The sequence below is a fragment of the Elephas maximus genome, chromosome 1 (assembly GCF_024166365.1).
Source record: "Elephas maximus indicus isolate mEleMax1 chromosome 1, mEleMax1 primary haplotype, whole genome shotgun sequence".
NCBI classification, from domain to species: domain Eukaryota; kingdom Metazoa; phylum Chordata; class Mammalia; order Proboscidea; family Elephantidae; genus Elephas; species Elephas maximus.
Window position 1 is genome coordinate 22,011,764 of NC_064819.1, and position 13,271 is coordinate 22,025,034.

Sequence of the window (13,271 nt, forward strand, 5' to 3'; positions counted from 1 at the left end):
CCTAGTCTCTCACTCTAGTTCCAGCTTTGCTGCCATCTAGCTCCATGTGACATTGGAAAAGGAAGTAATTTGCTCAGCAAAAGAAAAAGAAGGGAACCAAAAACACAAAGAAGAAAAAAGTCTTAAGGACTAATAGTCTACATGAACCATGGCCTCACCTACATTGAAACCAGAAGAACTAGATGGTGCCCAGCTACCAAGTGTTCTGACCAGAGACACAACAGATGGTCCCAGATAGAATGGAAGAAAAATGTAAAACAAAACTCAAATTCCTAAAAAAAAAAAAAAAAAGCCAGTCTTACTGGCCAGTAGAGACTAGAGGAACCCCTGAGACTATCACCATTGGATACCCTTTAAACTTGGAACTCAAACCACTCTTGGAAGTTGCCTTTTTAGTCAACAGATTGGCTCATAAAATAAATAATACCACCTACGAGAACTGTGTTTCTCTAAATAATCATCTAAATGAAACCAAACAGTAAACATTTACCGTAGACCAAAGATGAGAATGTAAGGGTGGGACAGGGAAGCTAGATTAATGGAAATGGAATAACCAGAATGAAAATAATAAGAATGCTGACACACTGTGAGAATTTTAACCAATGCCACTGAACAATATGTATAGAAATTGCTAATTGGGAACCTAATTTGCTGTGTAAACTTTCACTGAAAACACGATAAAATATTTTTTAAAAAGAATAAATCATAGCTTAGAAGTAGAAATACTAAATATATATTTGGGGGGCCTTATGTTAGTCTCATTTGATCATTCAAGTAGGTCCCAGATGATCCCGTGTTCATTCGTGCATTCAGAGGTTGAGCTTATTTAAGATTGCATAATCCCAAGAATATCAATGTCAAAAGTCCCATTTATATTCTTTAAAGATGAGAAAATGGCTTGCTGCACACTTACCTGCTGTGCTAACACAAAGCCAGAAGCTGAGGCTGAACCAAGCAAGAACAACATTTATTGATCTTGGCAGAACATCCAAACCTGTGGTGAAAATTCCATAGCCAAGAAATTTCTGTTTTAAGTCATGATCTTTTCCTTGGCTGAGGAAATACACTGAACTACTGGGTTTTATCTGAAACTCAGGGAAAATCACGCTGCACAATGAGTAATAGAAGAACTGGGCTTTGCATTGCAAAGTAGCAAAAAAATCTATCGTTGACTTGAGCTGCAGGAGGGCCTTGCCTTTGCACCATTCACACGTGTGATAAATTGCACCCATACTTCTCTCAGTGAGAAGCTCGGCTCAAGTTCATTGCACTAATTTTATTGATTTACAGTCTGTGGAAGATAAAAGTCATGTGATTGCATGGCTAACTCTGTAATGCTCCATGTTCCTTGACAGATTTTCTGATAGGTTGAAAAGTTATTTTTCTCCTCTAGACCTCATCTTAAACAGCCAAACTCAGCATTTTCATAAGACCTTGGGGATTGATGAGATCTCATAGGTTGCCCATCTTAAGTCTCCCCTCCCCCATCCCAGTATAAGAATCCAAACTTTCTTAAAACTTCTCTACTGTCACCCAACTTAAGGAAACATATCCAGTGGCAGGGAACTCATGATCTCTTGAGTCAATCCCTTCCATTTTTGGATTGCTCTAATGGTTAGAAAACAAAGCTCCCGGGATTGACAGAATACCAATTGAGATGTTTCAGCACACTTATGCAACGCTGGAAGCACTCACTCATCTATGGCAAGAAATTTGAAAGACAGCTACCTGGCCAACTGCCTGGAAGAGATCCATATCCATACCCATTCCAGAGAAAGGTAATCCAACAAAATATGAAATTATCAAACAATATCATTAATATCACATGCAAGTAAAATTTTGCGAAGATCATTCAAAATCAGCTGCAGCAATACATTGACAGGAAACTGCCAGAAATACAAACCAAATTCAGAAGAAGACATGGAACAAGAGCTATCATTCCTGATATCAGATGAATTTTGGCTGAAAGCAGAAAATGCCAGAAAGATGTTTACCTGTGTTTTATTGACTATGAAAAGGCATTTGACTGTATGGATCATAACAAATTATGGATAACATTGTGAAGAATGGGAATTCTAGAACACTTAATTGTGCTCATGAGGAACCTGTACATACATCAAGAGGCAGTCTTTCAAACAGAGCAAGGGGATATTGAATGGCATAAAACCAGGAAAGGGGTGCATAAAAAAAAAGCATCAGTGTTATATCCTTTCACCATACTTATTCAATCTATATGCTGAGCAAGTAATCTGAGAAGCTGGACTACATGAAGACTCATTAACAACCTGTGACATGCAGATGACACATCCTTGCTTGCTGAAAATGAAGAGGACTTGAAGCATTTACTGACGGAGATCAAAAACTACAGCCTTCAGTATGGATAACATAAAGAAAACTAAATCCTTACAACTGGACCAATAAGAAACATCATGATAAACAGAGAAAATATTGAAGTTGTCAAGGATTTCATTTTACTTGGATCCACAATCAATGCCCATGGATGCAGCAGTCAAGAAATCAAGTGACTTACTGCATTGGGCAAATCGGCTGCAAGAGACCTCTTTAAAGTGTTATAAAGCAAAGATGTCACCTTGAGGATTAAGGTGTGCCTGATCCAAGCCATGGCATTTTCAGTTGCCTTACATGCATGCGAAAGCTGGACAATGAATAAGGAAGACCAGAGAAGAATTGATGCTTTTGAATTGTGGTGTTGGTGAAGAGTATCGAATATACTATGGCCTGCCAGAAGAATGAACAAATCTATCTCCGAACAAGTACAGCCAGAATGCTCCTTAGAAGCGAGGATGGTAAGGCTTTGTGTCACATACTTTGGACGTGTTATTAGCAGGGGTCAATCCTTGGAAAAGGGTATAATGCTTGGTAAAATAGAGGGCCAGCAAAAAAGAGGAAGACCCTCAACAAGATGGATTGGCACAGTGGCTGCAACAGTAGGCTCAAACATAGCAACGATTATGAGGATGGCACAAAACCAGGCAGTGTTTCATTCTGTTATACATAAGGTCTCTATGAGTTGGAACCAACTCAATGGCACTTAAAACAAAACAATGGTTAGAAAGTTCTTAAAAATCATGAGTTCAAAACCTATCTTCCTGTCCAGATATAAAAACGTCACCTTAACTTAGCAACTCCTAAAAGAGCTCCTCACACACCAAATCCAACCCACTGCCATCGAGTTGATTCCGACTCATAGCGACCCTGTAGGACAGAGAAGAACTGCCCCATAGAGTTTCCAAGGAGCGCCTGGCAGATTTGAACTGGCAACCTCTTGGTTAGCAGCTGTAGCACTTAACCACTACGCCACCAGGATTTCCTCCTCATACACAGTATTAGTAAATACTTAAGTAATAGTGAGTGTCACGCTGCGATTATACTGAAGTAATTCACTGTAATGCGTTAAGACCACGGATGTTGAAGGCAGGCAGACCGGAAGTGAAATCCTACTATGGCAAGGTATTCTCTAAGTCTCAAGTGCCTCGTCCACAAAATGTGAACACTAATAGCTCCTACGTTACTGTGCTGTGAGAATTAAATGAGATAATACAGGTTAAACACTTTATGCCTGCCAGTAAGCACTGAAAAATAGTTATTAATATTATCATCAATAATTATTTCTGGAAATGGCCTGCAAAGTTAAAAAAAAAAAAAAAAACTATCAGACACATACACCAAATGTATATGAATGAAATGACCTCTTAAGAGTCTTAACAAAAAAATCCCCGGATGCCAAGAACTCTTAGTTCATTTCTGAATCTCTTGTGCTTAACATAGTGCTTAGCACATCATAGGTTAGAAAACAAAACAAAACCGTTGCCGTCTAGCTGATTCTGATTCATAGCAACCATGTATGATAGAGTAGAACTGCCCCATAGGGTTTCCAAGGAGCACCTGGTGGATTCGAACTGCCGGCCTTTTCGTTAGCAGCCGAACTCTTAACCACTGCGCCACCACGGTTTCCAGTAGATGTGCATCCTCCCTTTATATTTTTAGGGTCATTTAGAGATACTGGTTGCCCTTTCATGCTGTCTCTCCCTCCCTCTCACTCAGGCTATTTCTACAGGTTGCCAACTTATCACCTTCTTAAATCATATCATGTGTATAAATTAGGCCTCTTTGAAGGCAGATGACAGAAAACCAACTTAAACTAATTTAGGCCAAAGGACAATTACTGAGAAAGCCTATTCTGTGTCTTCCAGGTCTGAAGGAGGTGTTCACTTTGGAAAGGAAAGAACCTTGTGGGGATCATGGACCTTCTGCCCAGAGTACTGCCATTAATGTGATATGACTCCAATATTCTGCCCCAAGTACTGCCATTAATGTTATATGACTCCAGAATATTTGCTCTGTTTCTTTTGTTCTTAGTTTTAAATGAGGGGGAGTGAGAATAGATTGGGTCCGGTGTCTACCCTTGGAGCAATTTGCTGTTGTGAGAGTTGGAAGCCTACCCACATGGAGGGTCCACTAGAGACCCTCCTCTTTGTATCAGGGAATGTATTTCAAAAAAGAGGGAGTCATAGTGAGAAGCAGCTGCCCCAAGTGCTATCTACTACATTCTACTATGTGTCCCTCCAAATATATTGCCGGTGTCTAGAAAGCAGGAACCATGTTGACTTCATCTTTGTAGCATATTTTCCAGCACCCTCCTTGCTTGTGTATAGTGGACATCCAGTGAACGTTTCTGGAGCTGAATTGTTTTAGTTCTGCAGTTTCTCTTGATGTAGGCATACTAAACCAAGCAGAGAATGCTAGGATATTCAACTAATAAGAAAGAGGTCTCTGCAATGCTTTTGGTCATACGGAAAACTTGACATACAAGTAAAACATTCTGTCTCCAAGGAAACATATCCTGACCATACTTCCCTCCTCAGTTTCCTATAAAGATGATGTTGTTGGCTGCCATTGAGTCAGCCTCAACTCATGGTAAACCCATGCACAGTGAGATTGGACTGTTGTGATCCATAGGGTTTTCACTGGTTTAGTTTCAGAAGTAGATCACTTGGCCTTTCTTCCTAGTGTCTCTTAGTCTGGAAGCTCCACTGCAACCTGTTTAGCATCATAGCAACATAAAAGCCCTCCACTGACAGAATGGTGGTAGCTGTGCATGAGTGCATTGGCCGGGAACTGAACCCCAGTCTCAGGCATGGAAGGCAAGAATTCTACCACTGAATCACCACTGCCCACTCCCACTCCTGTAAGAATAGGGCCCCTCTTTCTCAGGTTACCTTCCTTTTGGAAACGTCTCTTCCTGACGTCCTGGTGCTTCCCTGAAGCCAAGTCTTCTGTGGCTGAAATGGAGCCCTGCTGTGCTGGGGTCATTAGGATTCTCATCTTCCCTATTCATATGACAGACATCAAGAGGACATGTTCTCTTCTCCTGAGAAAAAGCTCCAATTAAATATGCTCATTAAAGCCCTGTGATTCTGCTTTCTTCAAATGTACAGTAAAAATGAATCATTTTCTGCTGACCTGAAACCTGGCCAAGGAGTGCTTGGCCCCGTCCGAAGTGTGAGCCGAGTGCCGGAAGCTTGTGGGATGTCCTAGGCAGTTTTTACTGTCAAAAGCTAGACCTTCACTGCTGCCCCTTCAGCTGGTTTTCAGATGCCGGTGGGCAACTGCATAAAGAATCTTCAACAACAAAACTAGATGGTGCCCAGCTACCACGGATCACTGCCCTGGCAAGGAGTAGAACAGAGAATCCCTGATGGAGCAGGAGAACAGTGGGATGCAGATCTCAAAGTGTCTTAAAAAGACCAGACTTAATGGTCTGACTGAGACTAGAGGGACACTGGCAGTCATGGTCACCGGACCCTTTGTTAGCCCAAGACAGGAACCATTCCCAAAGCTAACTCTTCAAACGGGGATTGGACTGGACTATAAGACAGAAAATGATACTGGTGAAGAATGAGCTTGTTGGCTCAAGTAGACACATGAGACTATGTGGGCAGCTCCTGTCTGGAGGCAAGAAGAGAAGGCAGAGGGGGGCAGGAGCTGGTTGAATGGGCACAGAAATACAGGGTGGAGAGGAGGAGTGTGCTATCTCATTAGGGAGAGAGCAGCTGGGAGTACCTAGCAAGGCATGTGTAAGTTTTTGCATGAGAGACTGACTTGATTGTAAACTTTCACTTAAAGCACAATATAAAAAGAATCTTCAACAAAACATCATAGTTTGCCCAGAATCAGAAGAGTGATAACAAATTAAGGTGAATGTGTTCAATCTGCCCAGTCCAGCCCCTAATTGGTTTCATCCACCCATTCCTGGCTTTTCAAGTACAGGCTGTGATACAATATGGTTCAGTGGTAGAATTCTCACTTTCCAAAAGGGAGACCAGGGTTCGATTCTTGGCTAATGCACCTCGTGCATACCCACCATCCGTCCGTCGGTGGAGGCTTGCGTGTTTCTAGAATGTGAAACAGGTTTCATCAGCGCTTCCAGACCAAGATGGACTAGAAAGAAAGGCCTGGGGAACTACTTCCAAAAAAACACCCAGTGAAAACCCTATGGGAAGAAATCAAAAATAGCCCTATGGATCCAACAGTTTGATCCCATTGTGTATGGTATCACCATGAGGTACCTACTGAATGGCAGCTAACAACAGCACCACGATGCGATATTGTAGAGAGGGCATGAGAGAGGAAGCCGGGCACCTGAGTGTGGCTGCAGGCCCGCCACTAGCCAAGTGTATAAGCGTTCAGTCTCAGCGTCTCATGTGAAAAGAGAACACTGCTCTAAAGATCTCTAGGACCTTGTAGTTCACAGATTTTAAGATAGGATCCCAGCAAATTTTACTGCCACTAATACAACCACCACTATTACCTAACTAATATTTACAGACTATTTACTCTGTCACATGCTCGTATGTGCTGAGATAGACAGATAGCTGTCATTGAGTTGACTCTGCCTCATGGCTACCTTATGTACAACAGAAGGAAACGCTGCCATCCTGCGTCATCCTCATAATTGCCTGTATGTTCGAGTCCATCGTTGCGGCTGTTGTGTCAATCTGTCTTACTGAGGGCCTCCCTCATCCTCGCTGGCCCTCTACTTCACTTAACATGATTTTCTCATCCAGCAATTATCTCTCTTGATGACACGTCCAAAGCAAGCGAGTCAGACAATATTCTGTTGTGATCCGTAAGGTTTTCATTGGCTAATTTTTGGATGTAGACCATCAGGCCTTTCTTCCTAGCCTGTCAGTCTGGAAGATCTGCTAAAACCTGTTCAGCACGGGTGACGCTACTGGTATTTGACATACTGATAGCGTAGCTTCCAACATCACATCAACATGCAAACAACCATAGTATGACAAGCTGACAGATGGGTGGTAGGTTATTGTATAATTACTATGTATTAATTTATTTAATCCTTATAAAAATCCTTTGAGATCATTTAGTAATACTCTTCCTATTTTACAGATGAAGAAGTTGATATTTAGAGAGATAAATAGCTTCCTCAAGGTTAAAGCAGCTAGGCGTAGCTAGTCAGTCTTTGTTCTAGCCTCCATAAATTCATCATCTACAATCCTCATTTGTCAATGAAGGTGCTGCCTCGTTAAATCATTGCTCTTATTATCATCATGGAAACCCTGGTGGCATAGTGGTTAAGAGTTCTGCTGCTAACCAAAATGTTGGCAGTTCGAATCCACCAAGCATTCCTTGGGAACCCTATGGGGCGGTTGTACTCTGTCCTATAGGGTTGCTATGAGTCGGAATCAACTTGACGGCAATGGGTTGGGTTGGGTTTTTATCGCTTAATCATCTTTTGCTATATATGTCCTATCTCTCCCACCAGCCTTGAATACCCAAGAACCAGGTCACGGTTCATTTCTTTAACTCCTCTCAGCCCCTGGTACAGTACCCTGCACAGATCACTAAATGTTCTGTTGCGTTTGTGTAGCTCCTTCTCCAGATTCAGCCTGAACTATACTCCTCCTTAATCAGTGTCTGTGTGGTTGTATGTGTTCTTTTTGGGGGGCAGGAAATTTGGGTTGTTAGCCAGAAGCCTCACGGCTCTCTATGGCAGACTTTCAGCTTTCATTGTGAAGACAGGGCTGAAAAAGGGCGCCCTGACCTATGACTGTGCTCCTTTGCTAACTAAGCATGTTACTTGTGCCAGAGTCTCACCGTGTCTGAACACCTCCATGTGTCTGATGGTATCAGGGCAAGCTTTTCTGGTGATTCCAGCCAGGAAAAACAGCTGGCAAATATGGAAAGGGTGGTACCAGGCACATGGCCCACTTAGATTAGCTTTCTGTGCCAACTTCACATTTTACGTCAAGGCCTATGTGGAAGATAGGAAATGACTGTATCATCTCTCCCCTCCAAAAGCTGCTCTGTGGGTGCCAGGTTCATAATGGTCATTTGCTGGGCTGTCTGTCCACAACACCTGAAGCTCAGACAGCCAAACCCAGAGGTTGCCAAGAACTTAGCATTTCCAGGGTATAATGGCAATGCCAAGAGCAGAAGAGATGATGAGCACCCAAATTATCCTATCACCTCCTCTTCAAGGTTCAAACACCCCAGTGCTGAAAGAAAAGTGAAAGCTTTTCCGGGTGCATTGTATTTTACAAATATCACATATTTCAGCAAACAGAGCAGATACAAAAACGATTCAGCAAAATGTGAGGAGCTCAATCCTGTTTGGGAGGGATGAAGTCTTTTTATTGCATCCATGACCCCCAATGTGCTTTTTTTTATTATTATTAACTTTTATTAAGCTTCAAGTGAACATTTACAAATCCAGTCTGTCACATGTAAGTTTACATACATCTTACTCCATACTCCCACTTGCTCTCCCCCTATTGAGTCAGCCCTTTCAGTCTCTCCTTTCGTGACAATTTTGCCGGCTTCCCTCTCTCTCTATCCTCCCATCCCCCCTCCAGACAAGAGATGCCAACACACTCTCCAGTGTCCACCTGATATAATTAGCTCACTCTTCATCAGCATCTCTCTCCCACCCGCTGACCAGTCCCTTTCATGTCTGATGAGTTGTCTTCGGGGATGGTTCCCGTCCTGCGACAACAGAAGGTCTGGGGACCATGGCCGCCGGGATTCCTCTAGTCTCAGTCAGACCATTAAGTATGGTCTTTTTATGAGAATTTGGGGTCTGCATCCCACTGATCTCCCGCTCCCTCAGGAGTTCTCTGTTGTGCTCCCTGACAGGGCAGTCATCGATTGTGGCCAGGCACCAACTAGTTCTTCTGGTCTCAGGATGATGTAGGTCTCTGGTTCATGTGGCCCTTTCTGTCTCTTGGGCTCTTAGTTGTCGTGTGACCTTGGTGTTCTTCATTTTCCTTTGCTCCAGGTGGGTTGACACCAATTGATGCATCTTAGAGGGCCGCTTGTTAGCATTTAAGACCCCAGAAGCCACATTTCAAAGTGGGATGCAGAATGTTTTCATACTAGAATTATTTTGCCAATTGACTTGGAAGTCCCCTCAAACCATGTTCTCCAGACCCCCGCCCCTGCTCCGCTGACCTTTGAAGCATTCATTTTATCCCAGAAACTTCTTTGCTTTTGGTCCAGTCCAATTGAGCTGACCTTCCATGTATTGAGCGTTGTCTTTCCCTTCACCCAAAGCAGTTCTTATCTACTGATTAATCAATAAAAAACCCTCTCCCTCCCTCCCTCCCTCCCCCCCTCATAACCACAAAAGTATGTGTTCTTCTCAGTTTATACTATTTCTCAAGATCTTATAATAGTGGTCTTATACCATATTTGTCCTTTTGCCTCTGACTAATTTCACTCAACATAATGCCTTCCAGGTTCCTCCATGTTATGAAATGTTTCACAGATTCGTCACTGTTCTTTATCGATGCGTAGTATTCCATTGTGTGAATATACCACAATTTATTTACCCATTCATCCATTGATGGACACCTTGGTTGCTTCCAGCTTTTTGCTATTGTAAACAGAGCTGCAATAAACATGGGTGTGCATATATCTGTTCGTGTGAAGGCTCTTACTTCTCTAGGGTATATTCCGAGGAGTGGGATTTCTGGGTTGTATGGTAGTTCTATTTCTGTTTAAGATAACGCCAGATAGATTTCCAAAGTGGTTGTACCATTTTACATTCCCACCAGCAGTGTATAAGAGTTCCAATCTCTCCACAGCCTCTCCAACATTTATTATTTTGTGTTTTTTGGATTAATGCCAGCCTTGTTGATGTGAGATGGAATCTCATCGTAGTTTTAATTTGCATTTCTCTAATGGCTAATGATCGAGAGCATTTTCTCATGTATCTGTTGGCTGCCTGAATATCTTCTTTAGTGAAGTGTGTGTTCATATCCTTTGCCCACTTCTTGATTGGGTTGTTTGTCTTTTTGTGGTTGAGTTTTGACAGAATCATGTAGATTTTAGAGATCAGGCACTGGTCGGAGATGTCATAGCTGAAAATTCTTTCCCAGTCTGTAGGTGCTCTTTTTACTCTTTTGGTGAAGTTGTTAGATGAGCTTAGGTGTTTGATTTTTAGGAGCTCCCAGTTATCTGGTTTCTCTTCATCTTTTTGGGGAATGTTTTGTATTCTGTTTATGCCTTGTATTAGGGCTCCTAGGGTTGTCCCTATTTTTTCTTCCATGGTCTTTATCGTTTTAGTCTTTATGTTTAGGTCTTTGATCCACTTGGAGTTAGTTTTTGTGCATGGTGTGAGGTATGGGTCCTGATTCATTCTTTTGGAAATGGATATCCAGTTATGCCAGCACCATTTGTTAAAAAGACTATCTTTTCCCCGATTAACTGACACTGGGCCTTTGTCAAATATCAGCTGCTCATACGTGGATGGATTTATATCTGGGTTCTCAATTCTGTTCCATTGGTCTATGTGCCTGTTGTTGTACCAGTACCAGGCTGTTTTGACTACTGTGGCTGTATAGTAGGTTCTGAAATCAGGTAGAGTGAGGCCTCCCACTTTCTTCTTCTTTTTCAGTAGTGCTTTGCTTATCCAAGGCTTCTTTCCCTTCCATATGAAATTGGTGATTTGTTTCTCTATCCCCTTAAAATATGACATTGGAATTTGGATCGGAAGTGCGTTAAATGTATAGATGGCTTTTGGTAGAATAGACATTTTTACTATGTTAAGTCTTCCTATCCATGAGCAAAGTATGTTTTTCCACTTAAGTATGTCCTTTTGAATTTCTTGTAGTAGAGCTTTGTAGTTTTCTTTGTATAGGTCTTTTACATCCTTGGTAAGATTTATTCCTAAGTATTTTATCTTCTTGGGGGCTACTGTGAATGGTATTGATTTGGTTATTTCCTCTTCGATGTCCTTTTTGTTGATGTAGAGGAATCCAAGTGATTTTTGTGTGTTTATCTTATAACCTGAGACTCTGCCAAACTCTTCTATTAGTTTCAGTAGTTTTCTGGAGGATTCCTTAGGGTTTTCTGTGTATATAATCATGTCATCTGCAAATAGTGATAACTTTACTTCCTCCTTGCCAGTCCGGATACCCTTTATTTCTTTGTCTAGCCTAATTGCCCTGGCTAGGACTTCAAGTACGATGTTGAATAAGAGCGGTGATAAAGGGCATCCTTGTCTGGTTCCCGTTCTCAAGGGAAATGCTTTCAGGTTCTCTCCATTAAGAGTGATATTGGCTGTTGGCTTTGCATAGATGCCCTTTATCATGTTGAGGAATTTTCCTTCAATTCCTATTTTGGTAAGAGTTTTTATCATAAATGGATGTTGGACTTTGTCAAATGCTTTTTCTGCATCAATTGATAAGATCATGTGGTTTTTATCTTTTGTTTTATTTATGTGATGGATTACATTAATGGTTTTTCTGATATTAAACCAGCCTTGCATACCTGGTATAAATCCCACTTGGTCATGGTGAATTATTTTTTTGATGTGTTGTTGGATTCTATTGGCTAGAATTTTGTTGAGGATTTTTGCATCTATGTTCATGAGGGATACAGGTCTGTAATTTTCTTCTTTTGTAATGTCTTTACCTGGTTTTGGTATCAGGGAGATGGTGGCTTCATAGAATGAGTTGGGTAGTATTCCGTCATTTTTTATGCTTTGAAATACCTTTAGTAGTAGTGGTGTTAAGTCTTCTCTGAAAGTTTGGTAGAACTCTGCAGTGAAGCCGTCCGGGCCAGGGCTTTTTTTTTGTTGGAAGTTTTTTGATTACCGTTTCAATCTCTTTTTTTGTTATGGGTCTATTTAGTTGTTCTACTTCTGAATGTGTTAGTTTAGGTAGGTAGTGTTTTTCCAGGAATTCATCCATTTCTTCTAGGTTTGCAAATTTGTTAGAGTACAATTTTTCGTAATAATCTGAAATGATTCTTTTAATTTCATTTGGTTCTGTTGTGATGTGGTCCTTCTCGTTTCTTATTTGGGTTATTTGTTTCCTTTCCTGTATTTCTTTAGTCAGTCTAGCCAATGGTTTATCAATTTTGTTAATTTTTTCAAAGAACCAGCTTTTGGCTTTGTTAATTCTTTCAATTGTTTTTCTGTTCTCTAATTCATTTAGTTCAGCTCTAATTTTTATTATTTGTTTTCTTCTGGTGCCTGATGGGTTCTTTTGTTGCTCACTTTCTATTTGTTCAAGTTGTAGGGACAGTTCTCTGATTTTGGCTCTTTCTTCTTTTTGTATGTGTGCATTTATCAATATAAATTGGCCTCTGAGCACTGCTTTTGCTGTGTCCCAGAGTTTTTGATAGGAAGTATTTTCATTCTCTTTGCATTCTATGAATTTCCTTATTCCCTCCTTGATGTCTTCTATAACCCAGTCTTTTTTCAGGAGGGTATTATTCAGTTTCCAAGTATTTGATTTCTTTTCCCTAGTTTTTCTGTTATTGATTTCTACTTTTATTGCCTTGTTGTCTGAGAAGATGCTTTGTAATATTTCGATGTTTTGGACTCTGCAAAGGTTTGTTTTATGACCTAACATGTGGTCTACTCTAGAGAATGTTCCATGTGCACTAGAAAAAAAAGTATACTTTGTAGCAGTTGGGTGGAGAGTTCTGTATAAGCCAATGAGGTCAAGTTGGTTGATTGTTGTAAGTAGGTCTTCCGTGTCTCTATTGAGCTTCTTACTGGATGTCCTGTCCTTCTCCAAAAGTGGTGTGTTGAAGTCTCCTACTATAATTGTGGAGGTGTCTATCTCACTTTTCAATTCTGTTAAAATTTGATTTATGTATCTTGCAGCCCTGTCATTCGGTGCATAAATATTTAATATGGTTATGTCTTCCTGATCAATTGTCCCTTTTATCATTATATAGTGTCCTTCTTTATCCTTTGTGGTGGATTTAAGTCTAAA